Here is a 21,450-nt window from a genome sequence, read left to right as displayed (position 1 = left end):
TTTACTCACTGCCTTATTCATCAGGAGGCCCTTGCAACAAAAATTTAGCACCAGAATTAAATAATGTGCTTCAGGATGCTGTTTAGATTATACATTTTCTTAAGACTCATTCCCTTAAGAGCCGCTTATTTTACAATATCTATAAGGATACAGATTTCCACTATACAATTTTATTATTATATGCAGAAGTAAGGTCGATATCCAAAGAGCAAATTTAATAAGTTTATGGTTATTTAAGGATGAAATCAGAATATTTTTAACTGAACAAACATCTGATCTTGCTTCTTTTTTTCAAAATGGTCAATGGTTTTCCATGCTGTGCTATCTGTCAGATAATTTTGAGCAATTGAATGATCTCAGCTTGTCTCTTATATGAAGAAATTGCAATATATTTATTTCCAATGATATAATTGAAAGTTTATTGATAGAATTATAATCGAGAAAAATTATTATTAACACTAAATCACAAAAAAATATTGATCATTTAAAAGCTTTAGAAACATATTTTCGTAAATATTTTGCAAAAACTATTGATTTTAAAAAGTTACCTTGGATTCAAAAACCATTTCCGATTGGCTTGAGTGAGATTGGCTATCTGTCATACAAAACTCAAGAAAAATTTGCTGAGCTTTCGAGTGACTCAAAATTAAAACTACATTTTCCAAAAAAGCCCTAGACTGACCTTTTCACAATCTCTGATATGGCATTAAACATTCTTTTGCCATTCAACACTACATATTCATGTGAAATTACTTTTTCAGCTTTGACACATATTAAATCCCCACACCGTTCATTGTTAACAAAATGTTGATGAAATTTTATGTCCAGCAGTGTCAAATATTGCACCAAGATTTGATTTGTTATGCAGTATAAAAACAAGCACATTCGCCTCATTAACAAACGCCTCGTGTCGTTTAGATCGACGGTGTTGTTTGTGATCGTGGCGTATCAATTCAACGGTATTGTTCAGGATCGTGTCATGTCGATTAACAGTGTTGATCGGGAACGTGTCGTGCCGAATCGTCGGAGGTGTTCGGGATTGCGTGAATGAACTTACTGAGGACCGTGTTGGCACGTGTAATATAAATATACATACACATTTATATTTCCTTGTCGTTCTCTCTTTCCTCGTGAAGCAACAAGCTATTTCGGATATCATCGACCCAAAGCTCAAATCCGCATTCGATGGAAGTGAATCCGGACCGTCAATAATGAAGTGGTTGGAGAAAGCTGAATTGATATGTACGCTGGGTGAGATGAAGCGCATCGAGTTCCTCATTCCGATGAGTTTGTCCGGCGGTGCATATGCTGTGTACCAGCAGTTAAGTGAGGAAAGGCGGACGAATTTGGACTTTATAAAATAAACCCTGTACACAGCGTTTGCCTTGGATCCTTTCCCTGCATATTGCAAGAATTGATCAATTCTTGCAATATGCATTCATTGCTGGATTGCCTGAACATGCGGAAGACTTGTTACGAGCATCCCCCCAGATGGATAACCTAGGTCTATCACATGTGCTGGCGCGGGCTAATGTCATTTTAAAGAACTGCACAGTAGTTCCAGAGCAAGTTGCATTAGCTGCACGGTCGACATAAATCACAACTAAGGAGACGAATACTTCACGGCGGTGTTATAATTGTAATGGACTCAATCATAGGGCAAGCGATTGTCTATTGGATAGGGGGACGGTCAGAGAATTAAGCGTCAAGCCCCGGAAAAATATCACGTGCTATCGATATCAGTGGCGTGCGCACATTGCTCGATTTTGTCCGAGAAACGAGCAAGGGGGTTAGAATTCAACGCCAATTTAATCCCCCAAACTGGTATAAATCGCGCATTTCCGGTATAAACTATTCACGTCAATGAACCAGCACGTACAGAACTAGTGGATAATAGATGCACAGACTCCACAAGTTGTGTTGCAAGGAATGGGCGAAGAAAGTGACGCATGTGCTCACAACAGATAGAAGCACACTTAGCTGCTGTCGAATAGAGGTGGTGTTAGTGAACCTTGGTGCAACGCGAAGCATTAGCACAAGAGTCTTAGTTGTGGATGGATACTTACTGGGATTTGATCTATTGCTTGGGCTGGACACAATCAAGCGACTGGGGGGAGTAGCTGTGTCTAGTTTCGATGATGTAACTTTTCCACATTTCAAAGGACCAATTTCGTGGTTATCATTATTACCGAGCCTGATTTCTTCACAGAGTATGACCAGAAGACCCAGAAGTGGACCACATCGTGGAAATGGGCTATCCACATCTATGCAGCAATAATTTAAGTGTTTCATTTATAGTACATATTTTTTTATTTCTATAGAATATTTTGAGTCCACTTAAACATATTCAATTTGCGTTACTATTGTTTTCTTTTACGATGCTAGTGTGTAAAGTATTCCTTTCTTTTACTTATTCATTATCCTTCTTGATGTTAATGCGAAGGCGTTGCTGTATGAGCAAATAACTTGTGTTTGTTGTTAGCGTTTTCCCCGGAATGAGCGATGTAATCTATTCTCTTACACGCAAAGAAACAAAATTACGTAACCTCAAAACCTCAGGTGCTACTTCATACGTCGGAGAAAGGAGAGAGAGAGAGAGAGAGAGAGAGAGAGAGAGAGAGAGAGAGAGAGGGCCAGAACATGAAAAGAAAAAGTAATCATATCTAATCTCCTTGACATAAAGGCAAGTAGGCAACGCGCAGGCGTCGTCACGGTAAAGCGATTAGGTAAGTTGTAAATCATATTTTAGCTCTCATTTCTATCATGTCCTGGATTTGTACTTGTGACAATCTTAGTTAAGTAGAATATGTTTTGAGTATAGCATGCAACTAAATACGTTGTATAAACCACATTTGCATAATGAATAACATGTTCGAATGGGTATCGTGTTATAATCAAAAAGTGTCTGTTTTCTTTCTCAGATGATCAGTGTAGCTTGCTTGATATATATATATATATATATATATATATATATATATATATATATATTAATTATATTAGAATGCTAAATTCTACTTCTTTATTCACTATTTAGTATCCATTATAATTTAAGGGACACTATTCTCTACACATAAACAATGAAATACACACACTATGTATACAGAGTGGAATGATAAAATTGACCCCTAGGAAAGACGACATTATTCCATTTCCGTTTGAGGAAAACTGTTTTTCTATTTTTGTTGCAGACTAATTGGCCAGCTGTGTACAAATCCCAAGGACGATAGAAGCCTTCCATCATGTCTGAAATTGACACAATGTTCAACGAGCGAGATTGGAGATGCGCCGCTGTAAAACTCATGCTTTCTTACCGATCTAAGTTATAAAAGCAGGACCATTGTCAGCACCCTCAAAATACATCGCTGGATTGCCATGAATAACAGGGATGTATCCAGAGTGATGAAAACTTTTGGTCACAGAAATGGTTTTTGGTGTTGCTTCAGGTAAGGGCCACATCATGGCAGCTCACATCTCCGAAATCGGCTTGAAAGTCAACAAAAAGTGTACTTGGATGTACTGAAGAGTATGGTGATCCTCTGGTGAAATTAGGTGGCCGCTGGCAGACACTGTATGTGGCAGCAGGACTCGGCGCCGCCGCACTTCCAAAGAAACTCAGGCTGGGCTTCAGAAGGAGTACTACGACTTTGTACCCTTCTCTCACTGGTCCCCTCCTACTCTGACCTAAAATCACTGGACTGCTTCGTTTGGTCATACGTCGAGAAATCACAAACATGACCTTCCACAACACCAAAGCCAGACTGATCGCCACCAGCCGCCGAGTATTCTGCAGAGCTCCCGCCGGCGCTTGTGTAAAAGGCATGTTTCCATTTCTGGACCCGTCTCCAGGCGGTTATTTAGGCTGAATGCGGCTACATTGAATAAATGTGAGCTCTATTAGATAATCAAATTACCTAAATTGATTTTTTTTCATAAAAGTCTATATATCTATAAAAGTGAAAGTGTCTGTCTTTGTGTGTGTGTGTGTCTGTCTGTGTACATTTCCCTACGCATTAACTTTCTCAATTTTAAGTCTACAGACCCGAAATTTGATATACAGGGTACTGAAATTTGGGAAAATCTTTGTAATTCGTTTGGCTGTTAAGGGGTCAAAGTTCAACGATTTGATCTTTGAGAACTCTACCAAACCCCTCCACCAATTTTGGGGTATAAACAATTGAAATTTTAGATATAGGTTCCTTGGACATGGATCTAACTTAATAACTTCATTTGAGCCTAAACAGCAAATGTTAAAGGGGTCATAATAGGGGTCAAATTAAAAGAAATTGACCTCTGCGGTCTCTACCAAATTACTCAGATAACTTCCGGTTTGGCGGTGGTCGTAACAGCAAAGATGTCAGGGGTTTTTTCGTTCTTTTCCTCCTTCACGGTACGGGTTCGAGTCTGCCTTTCAACAACCACTTTTTTGTTTTTGCTCAACATACACCCAGGTAACGCCGGGCACCCATGCTAGTATCTGTATACAACAACATCTTTAATATTTGTCTGAAACTAAAATAAATTTCCGGAAATCTGTGTATGCGCTAAAATTTTAAGATTTTCATCGAAAATAATGCATAAATTTTAAGTTCATTTATCAGACTTACGATTCTGGAAATTTTTCTGACTTCATAATTAGAGTTTCGGTGTTCAGTGTAAGGAGCCGTGCGACGGTGTGTTCCAGTAATTCACTATTGATCTCTCTAAAAGACGAAAATCCCAATATTAAACTCTGTGTACTGCTCTATTGCGGTCATATATTTTTTGAATTTTGAAATTGCGATGAAACGCAGATAAGTGGAATTTGGTACACTTTAATAGCATAACAAAAGGTCTTATTTCCCTGATTTTTGTAGAATTTTAACAAATATTTCGAAAATTATGCTAATTTTTCTATTTTCTAGTAATTTTCACTTTATTGCACATCTCCCAGAATGCATAGAAAGGGTCGATTTACAGCTAGTGAAAAGAAACGTATTGTTGCATGTCTTGCAGAAGGTTTATCTCTAATAGATCTAGCCAAGGAGCTTGGAAGAGATCAAAGAACATTGTCTTCATTCGTTGAAAATCCAAACATTAAATCTAGAAAGGACAAAAACACAGTTCCTGCTCGTGATTTGAGAAAAATTCGTTGTCAACTTATCAAGCAACCGGACAGAAACAGTGCTGCTATATTTGACATCAACATTTTTATAAAACTTCACTATTAATAATATGTGTATAAAACATCAACACCAATAATATTTGTAATCCTTTCCTTGTCCAGAAATACACGCTGCAATATCTTAAATGAAATGTCAAGAAGCATTAAACCCATAGCAAAACCTATTTTAAACTAAACTCATAAGGAAAAATGTTTGGCTTGGGCTCAAAAATACATGAAAACCAGTCTTGAAAATGTTCTTTTCACTGATAGGGCCAGAGCAACCCTTGATTGACTAGATGGATGGGCCAAAGTTTGGAGTCTTCTTGGATTCCCCACCCCTCATCGATTCCGTCGTTAACAGGAAGGTGGGGGTGTCATGTTTTGGACTGGAATAACCTGTGATGAACTTATTGGACCATTTTGAGTGTTAGAAGGTGTCAAACTGAAAAGCCAGTCTTATATTTTATTTTAAATGAGCATTTGTCACCATGGCTTGATGACCTACCATTGGCGCATCACTGCAAATTGATTTTATGCACGACAATGCGCCATCCCCTCAACCAAGGCTACGACATGCTACCTTAAGTCATTAGGCATAAATGGAGAAAATTTGATGACATGACCACTTTGTTCTCCAGATATAAACCCAACTGAGCAGCTCTAGTTAATAATAAATATGAACATTTATGAAGAAGAAGTTCAATTTTCGTCGAAGGATGAATTTTGGAGGAAGATTTTGGAAGTTTCCTTTAACATCACATCATCACAAATCCGTTGATTGACATCATCAGATTACAAAAGGCAATTCAAAGTGATTTTAAAGCATGGGAGTTAATGTTGATAAATAAATATTTCTTCAAACAAAATAATGTGGACTCGTTCTTATTTTTGTCTAATATTGTTACTGGATATGTTCTTTATTTCATATAAATAGAAATATGAAGTTATAATATGTTTTATTACCGAAAATAGACATTTCTAGACACTTGCAATAAAGTGATACATACTTAAAATTACCAAAAAAATAGAAAAATTAGCATTATTTTCAAAATATTTGTTCAAATACCACAAAAATCAGAGAAATAAGGCACCTGATTATGCTTTTCCAGTGCATCAAATTCCACTTATCTGAGTTTCATAGCAATTTCAAAATTATAAAAACACTGACTTGCAATACAGTGATACACAGGGTTTATATTGAAAAAAAAAAGCGTGCATGCGGGTTAATCAGGGTTTAGTTTAGTCTCAAACCATATGTTTCCTCCGCCTAATTGCCATTAATTTGTAATTTTACATAAACCATTTTGAAGAGAATTTGTCAGTTCCATTTAAGTTTTAAGACACGCACACCTGTCATTCTACTCGAACTATACTTCACTCGACAGAATTACGAACTATAGCTCCAGTTTTTAGCTCATAGTTATGTATAATTTATTTGATTGGCTGACTCAATTACGTAACATTTAAATGCGAAAAATATTTCTGAAAATTAAAAATTAACATTTTCCATTAGAATTCTCGGCGAACAATTGCTGGTAGTCTACGTCATGACACGTGATAGGAATTTGTGAATTTTTCACGTAGATTTTTCAAACGAAATGAAATGTAGCACATTATGTATATTTCACATGCAATAACTTTTCCCACATTTTCAGAGAAATAATGAATATATCTACAAAAATGGAGTAAATAAGAAACTGAGAAATGTAATTGGGTGAAATAAACATATTTGAAGATGACCATAAAAGTAAATACATATATTTGGAAATAGATCAGTTTAAGAATATTCTTATTTATTATATTCAAAGAAAATATTTAAATAAAACAAAGCAATAAATCGTGGAACGTAATTATTCGAGGTCGCTGAATTGACTAACACCATCTATTTCCTATCACGTGTCATGATGTAGAAAACAAGAAATGCCTCGAATGACTAAATATGGGTGATTGCCCAATTTCCCAAGCCGATACATTTTAGGATGAAACCAGATGGCGCCCCAAAATATTTCTCCTCTTAAAGGTTTTGTTTGGCAAATCTTTTCTAATTTCTATTAATTATTTACACCAATCACTCTTAGTTTTCTTTTGTCTATTACAAGACACATTATCATAATTTTATTTGTCCAAATGGCCACTTATCCGGCTGTTAGCTTCGAATGCCTGTTCAGGAAGAATCGTTTATATTCGCTTTGTTATATTTCCTTTCTTTGCGATTTCGTGCAACATTCATTTACTTAATTTAAAATCTCACTTTGCAAGACTGAAGCAGAGAAAATCCGTTATTACCATTTTTCTTATTATTTTTCATTCTTTTTAATAACGTGCTGGTTATGTATTGGATTCGATTCTACACCAGGTGTTTACATCTTTAATTAGTTGTTGTAAAAAAATGTAAGCTCTGTTTTTGCCCTCTCCCTTTTTAAATAATTAATCTGGCTCTCAGTTTGATGGGCAGATTCAATTACGTAACATGCCATTTGACATCTCTTTGCACGACTGAAACGAACCCAAACTGTTTATTACATTTTTTCTTTTATTTTCATTCTTGTATTTTAATAAAATTTGTGTTGGTTTTGCATTAAATTTGATCCTAGACCAAATGTTCACGTCTTTAATTATTTTTGTAAAAAAAAAATACATAAAATAAATAAATAAAATAAAAACATTTTTTCATAATTCATATTTGAATTATTGAGTTCTCTCATTAATTTAGAACGCTGCGTTCCACACAGCACCTTATTAATCTTCTTTCGTTATTAACTTGTTAATTGACACCTGGACTTCCTTTTGGTGACGTAAAATGTGAAAATGTTGTCAGAATCAAACATATTTCCTCTACTAAACATGCGGGGCGATTAAAAGAAACTGATTCTGTCATCAGGTGTTAGATGACTCTTTATATCGTAACCAAATAATTAGAGCTATTCGAGATTCCCGAGAAAAGAAATTATGCTTGAGAGAACTCGCAATACAACTTCCTAATTAATTAACCAATACATTTGATTTTACAAAGGAATATTTTCATTGAACCGATTTAATATCTAATTTTAACTTTTTTTAATTTAAAATTATTAATTTCTTTCAAAGTTTCTATAATTAAAAAAAATAATCATGTTGATATGTGTACAATATATTGGCATTTTCTTATCTTAATAGGTTGCTTTTTGAGTGCAACTCGAGAATAAGAGTTAAGAGTTGGACGACGAACGCCACAACGAGGGATTAAAACAACGGGAGGAATGTAACAAAGAGTAAGAGAACGAATTAACAAGTGCTTGCTTGCAATGAAAACTACGTGGTAGTCGGTTGGAAAGCTATCGCCGGGTATTTTGTTTAACATATACAAGATTCTAGGAAAGAAACCTTGTTAATGGAAGTTTGTTTTTATTTTGCACAAATAGAGAAAGGAAGAGTATTTACTATAGTTGTAACTAGCCACGTATTCGCTCTAAATGATTTACAAGGAATACCAGGGATTGGAGCTCAGTCGAGCACATAGCATGAACATAATTATACAGTATAGAGTTGATACTATACCAAGGGTGAAATAGTATTCCAAGTGGAATCTCCTCTGATAAAACAGCAGTACTCCATCTGATTCTTATACAGCTAGAGATAAAGGTTCTACAAAAAGCATATATGATAATGAAGCTACTGTAAGAGTTATCTCTTTTTTAGCAAGTATCAATTACGAAGGCAAGCGTAGCCGATAATGTGTTTGCATTTTTTATGCGAAACTTAAGATTATTTTACATCGTATTTAAATGGCAATCTTATGAGAGAGAAGCGAAGACCACAAAACCGAAGAAAAAACAAAAAATCTGACCTGTAGTTGTGACTTTCAAAATTTATTGATGCAAGCATGTTAGACCCCCCCTCCAAACAAAAAACAAACAAACAAAAAAAAACGTTATAATAGAAGAAGATAATTTCGCACATTTTAAAATAAAATAACCATCTTTAAAGTATTATTTTAGCAATATAATAACAGGACATCATTATAATGTAAGCAATGTGCTCTTTATTTAAAGAAAATAAAAATAAATTCATGAAATATGAAATCAAAGGTAACAGTGCATCTTCTTCCTTATCCCTATCTATATCTCTACTATTATATGAAAGAAACTGTGTCTGAGAGTTCGTTCCTTATGGACTCTTAAGCGGCTGGGCCGATTTTTATGAAATTTCACACGAAAGTACATTCTGCATGGCAGGGTGTTCTTAGATAGGTTTTGTACCGGAATTTCTTTGATGAGTATCAATAATCAATAATCAATAATCAATAATCGATAATCGAAATAATCCAGTGAAAGAAAGAACAGTCGATTTTAACCAAAGTTTACACCTTACACAGCCTAACATCGCAAGTGATTTTGAGAAGTTTTATTGCCACACAAGGAGAAAGGCCCGAAATATAAAATCAACAGTAGGTTATTTGATATGACAGGAGCGCGTTCGAAATGATTGTCTATGTTTAGAGCACAACTACACCATGATGCTTGACTTTTTAATTTTAAACTTTCATTCAAGCCATTATACATCCACATTTTTATAAAATTGTTATATCCTTACTTTAAATGAAGAATGCAGCAAGAAACACGGGGTTATGGGTGAAAGATAAAAGAGTTTATTTACAAGAGAATACATGTGAAATAAGAGTTACTGACATCTTTGCTTATTCTCTTCCTGTCTTTTTCCTTCTCTCTCAGTCACGCGAGAGGGTCTATATATCTATAATTCATTTAATCTATGAAGGGATGTTAGGTTATTCCATTACATCAAAAATAAAAAGTAGTTTCTCTACCGTGCAATGTAGACTACACTGTATTGTGGGCTAAGTCACTACAGGGAGGCATGCGAAGCTTTCTCTCGGTGCACTACGGTGTTATCCCAGCTAGAGCAGGAAATTAATCGATTTGATTGAAATATAGGCGATTCTACCAATTTCGATGACAATAAAATTAGGAAGTGTGGAATTTTCGTTGATCATCATTCCATCCAGGGCAACGTCAAATCACCCTGCAAGTTTTATATATATTAAAAACTTTTTGATATCAATCTTTATGTTATTTTCTTTTTCATTAAACCAGACTAAGTTCAATTTACAGACGTTATCGCAATTATAATATAGGTGAGTGTCCTTTGTCAACTTTAGACTTTATACCTGGTTTTCTTCGTTTTCGCTGATGAGGGCCGTCATTAACTGTTAATGGTGGTGGCTGATTGAGAATCGAGCTATCGAAATTAAACTCGAACGCAATAAGAAAACGCTTTTTAGCCGCACGGAACAAATAAAAGCATACGAATTTATTTATAATCTAAAAAGGTTTAGATATTCAATTTGTTGCTGTTACTATAGAGCATGTGTTGATGAAATGTATTAGTTTTAAAGAAATCTCTTCCAGACAGTATCAAGTCGGTGATCTAAAGACATTTTTTAAGCAAGACATTTCGACTGACATTTTTAGATTCACGAAGAAACGAAAGATTATCCAACACTATAAATAATCCATCGGATTTCTACGAATGATATTGCTACAAAGAATTCTGTCAAAATCAGATATTTGTACCAAATAGAATAATTAGAACCATGATAATTCAATTTCACAACTTGCTTATGGATGCAATGAGCTATTGATGATGTGAACGAAATCAAACCAAACCAACCATTTTAGTTTAACTATCTACGTAAATATGAACATTAAACAAATGCGATTATGGTTATTAACAGGCATAACTAAATCTATTACAATATAAAATATGAAATATTTATAATATTATTAAGACTTTGGTATCAGTGATTGAAAATAATTTGTATACAATTGATCGAGGTGATGTAACTGATTGCTGATCATATTAGTCACGCATGATGGTTAATATGTGCGTTGATTTTAAATAGAAAATAACCACTTCAACAGTTAAATTGACGTTTCAAAACTATACTTAAATATCTTTGTGATAGGTTTCAATGTAAACTTTATTAAAATACATAGTAAAATAGTAAAATTGTAAAACAGCCAGAATCTATAGCCATTTGTATATCATATATTTTAATTTCTCACTATCTTATTGTTGTGGAGACGCCCACTAATTAGCATACGTGGGTGAACAAGATATAGATAAAGGTATCAAGTCAGCAAGACCGGAGAGCTGTGTTCGAACGTCGGATAGGCAAGACGCATGTGCCGGTTGCCCATGAAAGACTTTAACACGCCCTCTGCCGGACAATCTTCCAACTGCAGTAAAACTGCACCTTTGTAAATATGTATTATCTTTTCGTCTTAATATATTTGTTTTACCTTTACTTTCTGCGTTCATGTTGTTATTGATTCAGACATAACAGTGGCGACGGGATTTCGGAAAAAGATTTACGCGTGAGAAAATACACTATCAAACTCAACAGTGGTATTCGGGAAATACTTACTTGTCAAAGATTGAAAAAAATAATTCACTCGGGAATTCAATGGTTAAAACACAGCAACTACGAAATTGTCGAACGCGATATTCAAGCGCTGGATACTTGCAAAACACCAAGATTTTTTTTGTGACTACTTGAAAAGGAAATTCAAAATCCGGGACACTTGAAAAAAAAAAAACAAAAAAAACAGCAAGCATTTTATTTCTAAGTGCCTACGAGAATAAAAAAAAAACTTGAAAGTTACAGTAACCCTTTCTGCAAAGTGCACACACACAAAAAAAGTGTTTCGCTAGGATACCGTGAACTTATTAGGTGGACTGTTTTGAAAGAAAAAGTGATTTTTTTTTCTCAGTGTACTAAGAAGGGATTTTTTTCTTTCTTGTACGTAATTAATAACGTAACAAAAGGAATCGCCTGTTCGTAGTTATTAAAGAAAGGAAATTGTAAAAGTGACTGATTTACTAATTTGAAAAGCAAAATGAAGAATCTTATCAAGTTATTCGCGGAAATGCAAATGCGTCAACAAGAGACGAAGTACAGAGAAGGCGTCAACAAGAAAGAGACGAAAGACAACAAGAAAGAGACAAATTACAGAAAAAAAGAACTACAAGAAACAGACGAAAGACAGAATGAACGGCTTCTTAAATGTATAGAGCAAATGCAACTTGGTCAAAAAGATTTGTTGGAAAGATTAACGACTAATTCTGCACAGGAAAGCAATACGACTTTTTCCAACGCAACAATTGTGAATAGCATAGATGTGTTCACGTACCTACCGGAAGAGGACAAAACTTTTGAGGCATACTTCAAGAGGTATGAAGATATTTTCGAAACAGATTGCGAAAGCTGGTCAAACGCAAAGAAAGTAAGTTTATTACTTCGAAAGCTTAGTACAAGTGAACATTGCAAATTTGTTGATTTCATATTGCCAAGGAGAACGAATCAGTTAGACTTCGCTGAGACCGTAAAACTTCTTAAGGAGTTATTCGGACCCAACATGTCTCTTTTTCATAAGAGATGGTCGTGTATGAACCTTAAGAAAATGGAGGAGAAGGACTACCTGACATATGCGTCAGTAGTGAATAAACACTGCGACAATTTTAAATTATCGGAACTTACGGTGGACGACTTCAAATGTTTAATTTTTGCACAGGGGCTAGTTTCTACAAAAAAATCAGAGATCCGAAGACGCGTTCTCTCAAAATTAGAGACAGAACAAGGTCTGACACTGCAAAAGTTAGCAGAAGATTGTCAAAGGGCAGTATTCCTAAAAAAGACTCCAGAGATATAGAAGAAGCAGGAATGTCGTACATAAGGAAGATTAAAAAATCTGGCAGAAACGCAGGGCAAAGAAAGTGTGAGACTCGTCAAAATCCAAACGATTACGCGAGTTATAAATACTCAAACTCTAATTACAGAAAATGAAATTACGATTCAAGTCAAAGGAAAATCGGGACCAAGTAATAATTGCGGAAGATGTGATGAAAAACATTGGGGAAAGGATTGTCCTTACAAAAATATCAGATGCTTCAATTGCGACAAAGTCGGACATAAGAGTATTTGTTGCAGAACAAAATATAGAGTACACCAAATGAGAACAAACGACAAAGAGAAATACAATTTACGAAAATATGTGTTGGTTAATATTTTCGGCAAACAAATAAAATTTCAACTTGATTCTGGAGCAGATTTTTCGGTAATAAACGTTAGCACTTGGAAAAAACTGGATAAACTTACTCTGAAAAAGTCAAGTAAGGGTGCAAGAACGGTGACAGGAGACGAAATCAAATTCGAAGGAGAAGTCGTCCTGCCCAATAATTTAAATGGCACGATGAAGAAATTGAAAATCTTCGCAATTAAAGAAAGCGAGAATTTATTGGGAACATATTTTATTGAAAAATTCAACCTTTGGGATAAACCGATGCACGCTTTTTGTAAAAAAAATAACCAGGTGTACCGCAACGTCAGAAAATATTAAAAATGAACTAAAGAACGAATTCCCAGAAATATTTACTACAGGACTGGGAAGATGTAATAAATTTAAAGCTTGGTTCGAGCTAAAAAAAAGGATGCAACACCAGTATTTAAGAAAAAACGGAACGTGCCGTTCGCCGGATTAGACAAAATAGATAGCGAATTAGACAGACTTGAAAGAACGGGCATTTTATCGAAAATCGAAACTAGCGTTTGGGCTGCGCCTACGGTGTACGTAAAGAAGAAATCGGAACCAATTCGAGTCTGCGGAGACTTTTCAACCAGATTAAATAATATGCTACAAGATCACCATTACCCTTTACCAAGCCCCGAAGAGATTTTTGCGAAACTAAATGGTGGGAAAATTTTTTCAAAAGTAGATTTGTCCGACGCCTATTTGCAAATTCCGATAGAAGAAAAATGCTCAAAGATTTTATACATTAACACACACAAAGGGTTATTCAAGTATAACCGATTACCGTTCGGGATAAAAGTCGCGCCGGCGATATTCCAGCAAGCAATGGATACAATGCTGAACGGTTTAGATTGTGCTTGTGCATACCTGGATGACATAATCATAAGGAGCGCGTCCATAAGTGAACATATAGAGTATTTAAACCAAGTGTTCACAAGAATAAACGAGTACGGATTCAAGGTGAAAGAAAACAAATGTGAGTTTTGTCTAGACAAAATTAAGTATTTAGGACAAATAATAAGTAAAGATGGTCGACGCCCTGATCCAGAAAGAGCGATAGCAATTAGGAACATGTCAGCACCACATAACGTGACGACTTTACAGAGCTTTTTAGACCTCGCGAACTACAACCAAGTATTTATCAAAGGCATGCACGACTAAAGAGCTCCGCTGAACGAATTATTAAAGAAAGAAACACCATGGATATGGACCAAAGAATGTCAAGACTCATTTGAGGAAATTAAAAAGACTTTGACGTCAGATTTATCCTTAACTTATTACGACCCAAAATTACAAATAATTGTTGCGAGTGACGCTAGCTCGTATGGTATAGGAGCTTGTATACAGCATATCATGCCAGATGGAACGAAGAAACCTATAGCGCACGCTTCAAGGACCCTAATTCCGTTAGAGGAGGCTTACTCCCAAATAGAAAAGGAAGCATTAAGCATTATTTTCGCGGTGACGAAATTCCACCGTTATCTGTACGGGAGACATTTTATACTGGAAATAGATCACAAGCCCCTAGTGACTATTTTTGGCGCAAAAAAGGGCTTACCAGTATATACGGCAAATCGGTTACTCCGTTGGGGTACGATCTTGCTAAATTATGATTTTCAAATAAAACATCTACGTTATAGAAAAATAAACTCAACACTTGATAAATTAATACCAAAGCAAGCAGTCGTATATAAAACGACACACACATCGTGTAAAAAGTTTAAACCTGGTGATCAGGTATATTTTAAATGTTTTAAAAAATAATATGTCATATTGGGAGTCAGGTACGGTAAATAAACGTATCGGTGACTTGGTCTACATGATAAAAGGTACAAAAGGGATGAACAAAAGACACCAAAATCAATTGAGAAAACGTCATAGGAAGGACAACGGACATGACAAACCTGAGGAACAGGAAGATCCAATTGATATAGTATACGAAACGTTTAATATTGAACTACCACAGACCATGCCCGAACCGAGGAGATCGGGAAGGAAAAGAAAGGCTATAGACCCAATGATAATGAACCCCAAAAGGAAAAGATATTGAAATCTACACGACTTCAAATCTTGGGAGGGGGGTGTTGTGGAGACGCCCACTAATTAGCATACGTGGGTGAACAAGAGATAGATAAAGGTATAAAGTAAGCAAGACCGGAGAGCTGTGTTCGAACGCCGGATAGGCAAGACGCATGTGCCGGTTGCTCCATGAAAGACTTTAACACGCCCTCTGCCGGACAATCTTCCAACTGCAGTACAACTGCACCTTTGTAAATATGTATTATCTTTTCATCTTAATATATTTGTTTTACCTTTACTTTCTGCGTTCGTGTTGTTATTGATACAGACACAACACTTATAAACACAAATACAGTAATATCTGTTTAATCAAACTACCACCAGACACAAAGAAACGAACATTATTAGAATGTAAGGTAGAACAACTCCATGGAAATTCAACTCCTTTTCTCTTAACTAATTAACCGTTTTTGTTTTTTTGATAATCTGCAAAAGTTGACCTAAAGCGGATTTGATATTAGCTTCAAAACGAATTACTTTTGCTTAAAACCATTTCTAATGTTTGTTGCCAATAAAAATGCATTCATCGTAATTACATTTTCTATTCATTCAAATAAAAAGTATTTTATTAAGAAATAAGAATTCACAAATATGCTTCTTCGTACTAGCAAAAATTTGGAAGACAACTTGTACAAATGGAAATGGACGTTACCAGCTGCTTTATTAACACCCATCAAGGAGTGGGTATATACTATTATAATTTGATTTTATAAAATATATGTTTCATCTGAATAAATTATAAAAACGTTTATATAGCAAAAAATAAAACAAACCTGCTACTACTCTCTCTCTCTAGCAATGGAGGCCTCTATTTCCCAAGATCTCAAACATTGGATGTTTTTTTTATACAATTTCTTCTGCATAAAGTCTATGAACAATCCCTTATTTGCTCTCCATATTCACATTCTTCGTATTGATTATTCTATGAATTCTTTTTTGGTGATCTAGCTTTTTAGAAATTCCTTATATTCTTAAAAATATGAAAAAAAATCTGGCAAGACAAGATGTATACAATTCGATGATGAATACGCATTGAATACGCGTGTGTTGATTTGCTAAAATAATAAACTGACCCACACGTGTCACGATTTTAAAGATGCATTGAAAATGGTTTAAAATAGTTTAATGTTGGATGTGTACGAAAAATAGAAATATCCATGAAAATACAACGCTAATAATAAAAAGTATCATTTTATTCACTCGTAGAGAAAAAAAAAGACCAATATTATCTAAACCACTTCTTTCCTGTAGGGGTCCACAAATACCAGGAATCTACTACTAATAACGTCTTTCTTCTGGCAGTTTGCTATTGGAAATACCTCCCTGCTTCCCGTTTCGGTGACTTACATGCAGAAATTTAAATGCAATACAGACAAAAGGTTCGCTGATTCCGATTTAAGATGTTCCTATAAATGCGATCCCTAATTACAATAACTACATGTACCTCAGTTGCAATGTGATTGGTTTGTGATGAATAAAAGTGGAAAAAATAAATCGACGTCCCTAGGCAACATTGTTTTTATTCCTGTTATTATCCTTTACCTTCTGCCTCTCAAACAAACGTGTTCTGTCTGTCTTTTATGTAGAAACACGTGGGTATTGCATACTCTCCACCATAACCGCATGTTTGGATCCTTAATCTTCATATTTTTATGAATATGCTCTAAGTTAATTATCATTAAAAACTGTCTCCCATATTACTGTAGAAACAAATAAATATTAATAACTAATCTAGACATATTACCTAAAAAATTAAGCTTGATACAGATTTTACTTTATTTTCTGCAAGAAAAATATAATAGTAAAAAAAATATAAGTATATTTTTCCGACTACTTTACATAATATATATATATATATATATATATATATATATATATATATATATATAATAAAAGTTTTGATCATATAGACAATATCATGTCCAACCTACGCCTGCGTTTATACTAGTGACTGAAATGGGGAACGCATGATCGGTATCCGTTCTCTTTTATAATTAAACTTGGTCCATTCTCTCCAATAGAATTGATAATAACAGATAATATTGGAGGTTCTATAGGAATTTATTTGTTAAAAGCAGTAAAGTATCAATCTCAGCAAGCATCCCTAGTAGAATTATCATGCCACTTGAGAATTGATAAAAACAACGATCCACGTCTTGCTCATGTGATATAAATGGTAAGACAGAAAAACAGAGATAGCAGCACGAAATCGTCCAACAAATTCCTGTGCTCCTTACGCCAACACCACTCATTTCCTGCTGGGCTAATCACTGTTCTTGTAAACCTGGCTACAGCAAAAATATTAGTACTCATGTATTTGAGCAGTCCTACATCTATAGCCTCGGAAAAGTAAGGTCACGTGATATTTTTGTAGACGGTGTAATTTCAAAATCCGTTCTCTAGTCTGAAATTACCATGCAATATTTTATTAATAAACGAGCGGAGAGGGGCGACCGACTTTTCCCGGGCGTAAAATACGCTTAAATATTATATTTTAATTCGTCCAGATATCGTATATATTATAGAGTCGTGATGTCAAAAATTAACAAAAAAAGTGATTAGGTGCCATCCGCTAGAATCGAAATCGAAGCATACAAAGCTAATGACTTTACCACCGTACTAACGCGACACGTACATAAAGCGGTCACAATTTAAAAATTAAGACTAAACTAAGACGAATGTACAACAAGTTTAACGATTTTTTTTTCAATTTTTACCCATTTTTTACCCCTTAAAACAATTATAACCGGCTAAAGACCCATAAAAAATGGCCCGTAAAAAATCCTAGCATTTGGGGCCTTTAGCGCTGCTCTGTGACTTTTAGTTTCAGACAGCTAGACCGACAGACTGGCAGACAGACATATACCCGTTTACATATTAGATTTAAAAAATAACAGAAAACAAGTTAATGCAACGTATATTGAACAACAAAACAAAATAAATTTTTTTTTAAATTGACTTAGTAAATCGGAATTAACATGTCAAAATAGGAAAACTAATTAAAAAAACATCAAGAAAACAATTAAATTCATTTATCATAAATAAATAAATTTGTTACAATGTAACACCTTTTCTGATGAAGCTTAGCTAGAACCCCTGTTTATCTGGAATTCTCGGCTCGTATCGGTTAGTCCTTCTCTGAGGGTTGTTACATTGAATCCTGTATGCTGAAAGCGAATATCGAAGCCGCAGACAAGAAGAAAAACAAAAACGTTAAACTCTATTCTACAGAATTGATTTCACAAACTTATGTACAAATGTTTTTACAAATATCATTTAGTTCTTAGTAAGTTTTTCAAAGTCTCAAATCTCTTCACAGACAGCGTCAGACGGGTGGAGATGAGGGGAAGGAGGAAGAGTCGCGTCTCTATACTCTGTTCGCGTCTCTATACGATCTGTTCTCCCCGAAATCAAAAAGCAATCTCTCGAAACTCTTCTAATTTTCGCGCGACAGTCGTATATATAGTGAGGTATGTGGATGGGGTGGAAGTCTCCCCAGCCAATAAGATTTCGCCACGAAATCAAAACGCCACAGTTTGCGTGTGTGCAATTCCCGAATCTGGGATCTGAGATCTACAGACATATTAATTCTCATGAGCCCCTAAGGTCAAATGTCAGTTCTGACATCCGACTTTGAGTTCATCAAGGCCAGACAATGTTATGCTTCAAGTTTCCTGTCATCAACTTTAACTGCAAAATATATTTCTCTGGTTTCAAACAATATCTATTTTGACATGAAATAAAATATACATATTTATATTCTCTATTTTAAATTCTCGGGGTATCTGGCGTCACCCGGAAGCAATTAGCTATCTAGCATAGTTACTCGGCCTCTCCCAGACCCCTGGGGGTTCTAAAGCTCCCCAATGAGGGATTACGTTAAAATAAATAATGAATAAAGATAATTTTAATAAACAATTTAAAAGATATTCTTAATTAAATATAGATTTATTATTCTGTATATTAAAATCTTTTCGATTTAATTGTTTTCAGTTACTATACAAAACTAATGATGAAATAGTGCTTTGTAAATTCAGACAAGATCACGATTTTGGAGATTATAACAACTGTGGTGGGCGTAATACATCGATTTGTTAATAATAATGAAAAACTATATCAAATTTCCAGCTTTAACTCAAATAAAAGATATTGTAAATCAGTGTTGGATTACATTCAGCCATAACAAAACGAAGACAATCGATATCCCACAGACACTCAAATTAGCCAATCGGAATCATCGTCGGAAATGCAAACCAAATACATTTGTGCTGACATCGAGATTGCCTTGAAATGCATTCGAGCTGACCGAGATAAAACCTCGTAAATATCAATTTCCTGCCATAATTAAATTGAAAATATAAAACTAAAAAGTTTCATACTAAAGGGCCCAGAGAAAGACAACAAACCAATAAGGAATTGTCCGAAAGTTCGCCAAATTACCATAATGCGTTGACTAGCAATAAAAATAGGTGTTGCTGCTAATAAACAACACCAAATATTTTGTTTGTTTACTAATTGGCATTTTTATGTTTGGTAAAAATTGGTAATAATAGATTCTAAGAAGAGAAAAACAATATATATATATATATATATATATATATATATATATATGTATATATATGCATAAAAGAAAATAGCCGGCAAAACTCTAGGGCCCTCTTTTACTAATAAACTCATCAGGAGTTAATCGTTGGTCTATGCAAAAAATTAATGAAAAGTATCACATAAAAGCAGAGACTTAAAGGAGTGTGCGTGTAAATTTTATCGAGAGAGAGAAAAAAAAGAGACGGGTTGGAATACGAATAAAAAAATATTTACAAAGGCCGTAAACGACCAAGTTCTCTCTGATTTTCTCTCTTCTGATCTTGAGCACGTGGCACAATGGGGGAAGAGGTGGCTTGTTACTTTTTATTGCATGGAAAACCAAGCTTCTATCTTTACATCATCTACGCTCTGATTCCCATCTGGCATCAATTGAAATGGATGGCTCTCGCCTTGGAGAGGCTCTATGTTTTGACAAGATTCTGGGCTTGACCTTTACTCCTGATCTAAAATGGAACACATACATCAAATCTGTTGATAATGTTGCTGGAAAAATTGTGGGATCCTTCTACCACTCCAGTAGATATTTCACTGCTGATACAATTCTCTATCTATATAAAAGTCAAGTCCGTCCAAGGATTGAGTACTATTGCCACATCTGGGCAGGAGCTGCTAGAAGCAGCTTATCCTGCCTTGATAGAGTTCAAAATATACTTCATAGCTTAGTGGTGGATGCCTTTTCTCTTCCCTGCAACCTTTTTCCCACAGAAGAAACGTCGCAAGCCTGTCATTGTTTTATTGTTATTTCCATCTTTTGCGAAAAACATTCGTCTATCTGAAACTACTGTCAATAATTTTCCCCACTCTTCATCTGCCTAAACCAAAAACGTAGATTCCATGAACGAAGCTTCTTTCTTAGAACTGCACGTCCGTGGAACTCTCTGTCGTTTGCCTGTTTCCAAGCTGACTACAATTTGGCTCTCTTCAAGTTCAACATAAACAAATTCTTAATGAACCATCCCTTTAAGTAATCCAATTTACCAAATGTCCATTACTAACGATTACAACGATATTATCCCATTGATAATATACATTCAATAACCTTTATCCTCGAGTGACCGGAGGCCATGTAAAAAAAAAAAAACTAATAATATATGTGCAACCCGGTGTTGAAAACAACTTTATGTGCTCAATCGTCGTTTCTAGTTTATTTACAAACGTCCCACTACAAGGGACTAATCATATTTGTGCCAACTTTCTTTATAATAGCAATTTAAACCCCACCCCACATTCCCCGGGGCAATATTTGTTGAACTCATGATGATCTGGACTAAAGCAGTAGAATTCAGCTTCGACAACGTCAGAGCGATGGGGTTTACATGGGAAGTCCCCTTGGTCCTGCATTAGCTGACATTTTTGTGGGATTTCACGAGTCACTATTGTTTAATGATGTATCGAAGCCATCAATATATTTCTGATACGTCGACGACACCTTTGCAGTTTTGCCTCTGAAAATAAGGCAATATTTTTTCAACAAACTCAATTTTCTCCATACAACGTTATTATTTACTATGGAGAACGAGAATAACGGTTGCTTGC

Source organism: Euprymna scolopes, chromosome 3 (genome assembly GCF_053919585.1).
Source record: "Euprymna scolopes isolate OS-2025 chromosome 3, ASM5391958v1, whole genome shotgun sequence".
Taxonomy (NCBI): domain Eukaryota; kingdom Metazoa; phylum Mollusca; class Cephalopoda; order Sepiida; family Sepiolidae; genus Euprymna; species Euprymna scolopes.
The sequence above is the reverse complement of the archived record's forward strand: the minus strand, read 5'-3'. Positions refer to the sequence as shown.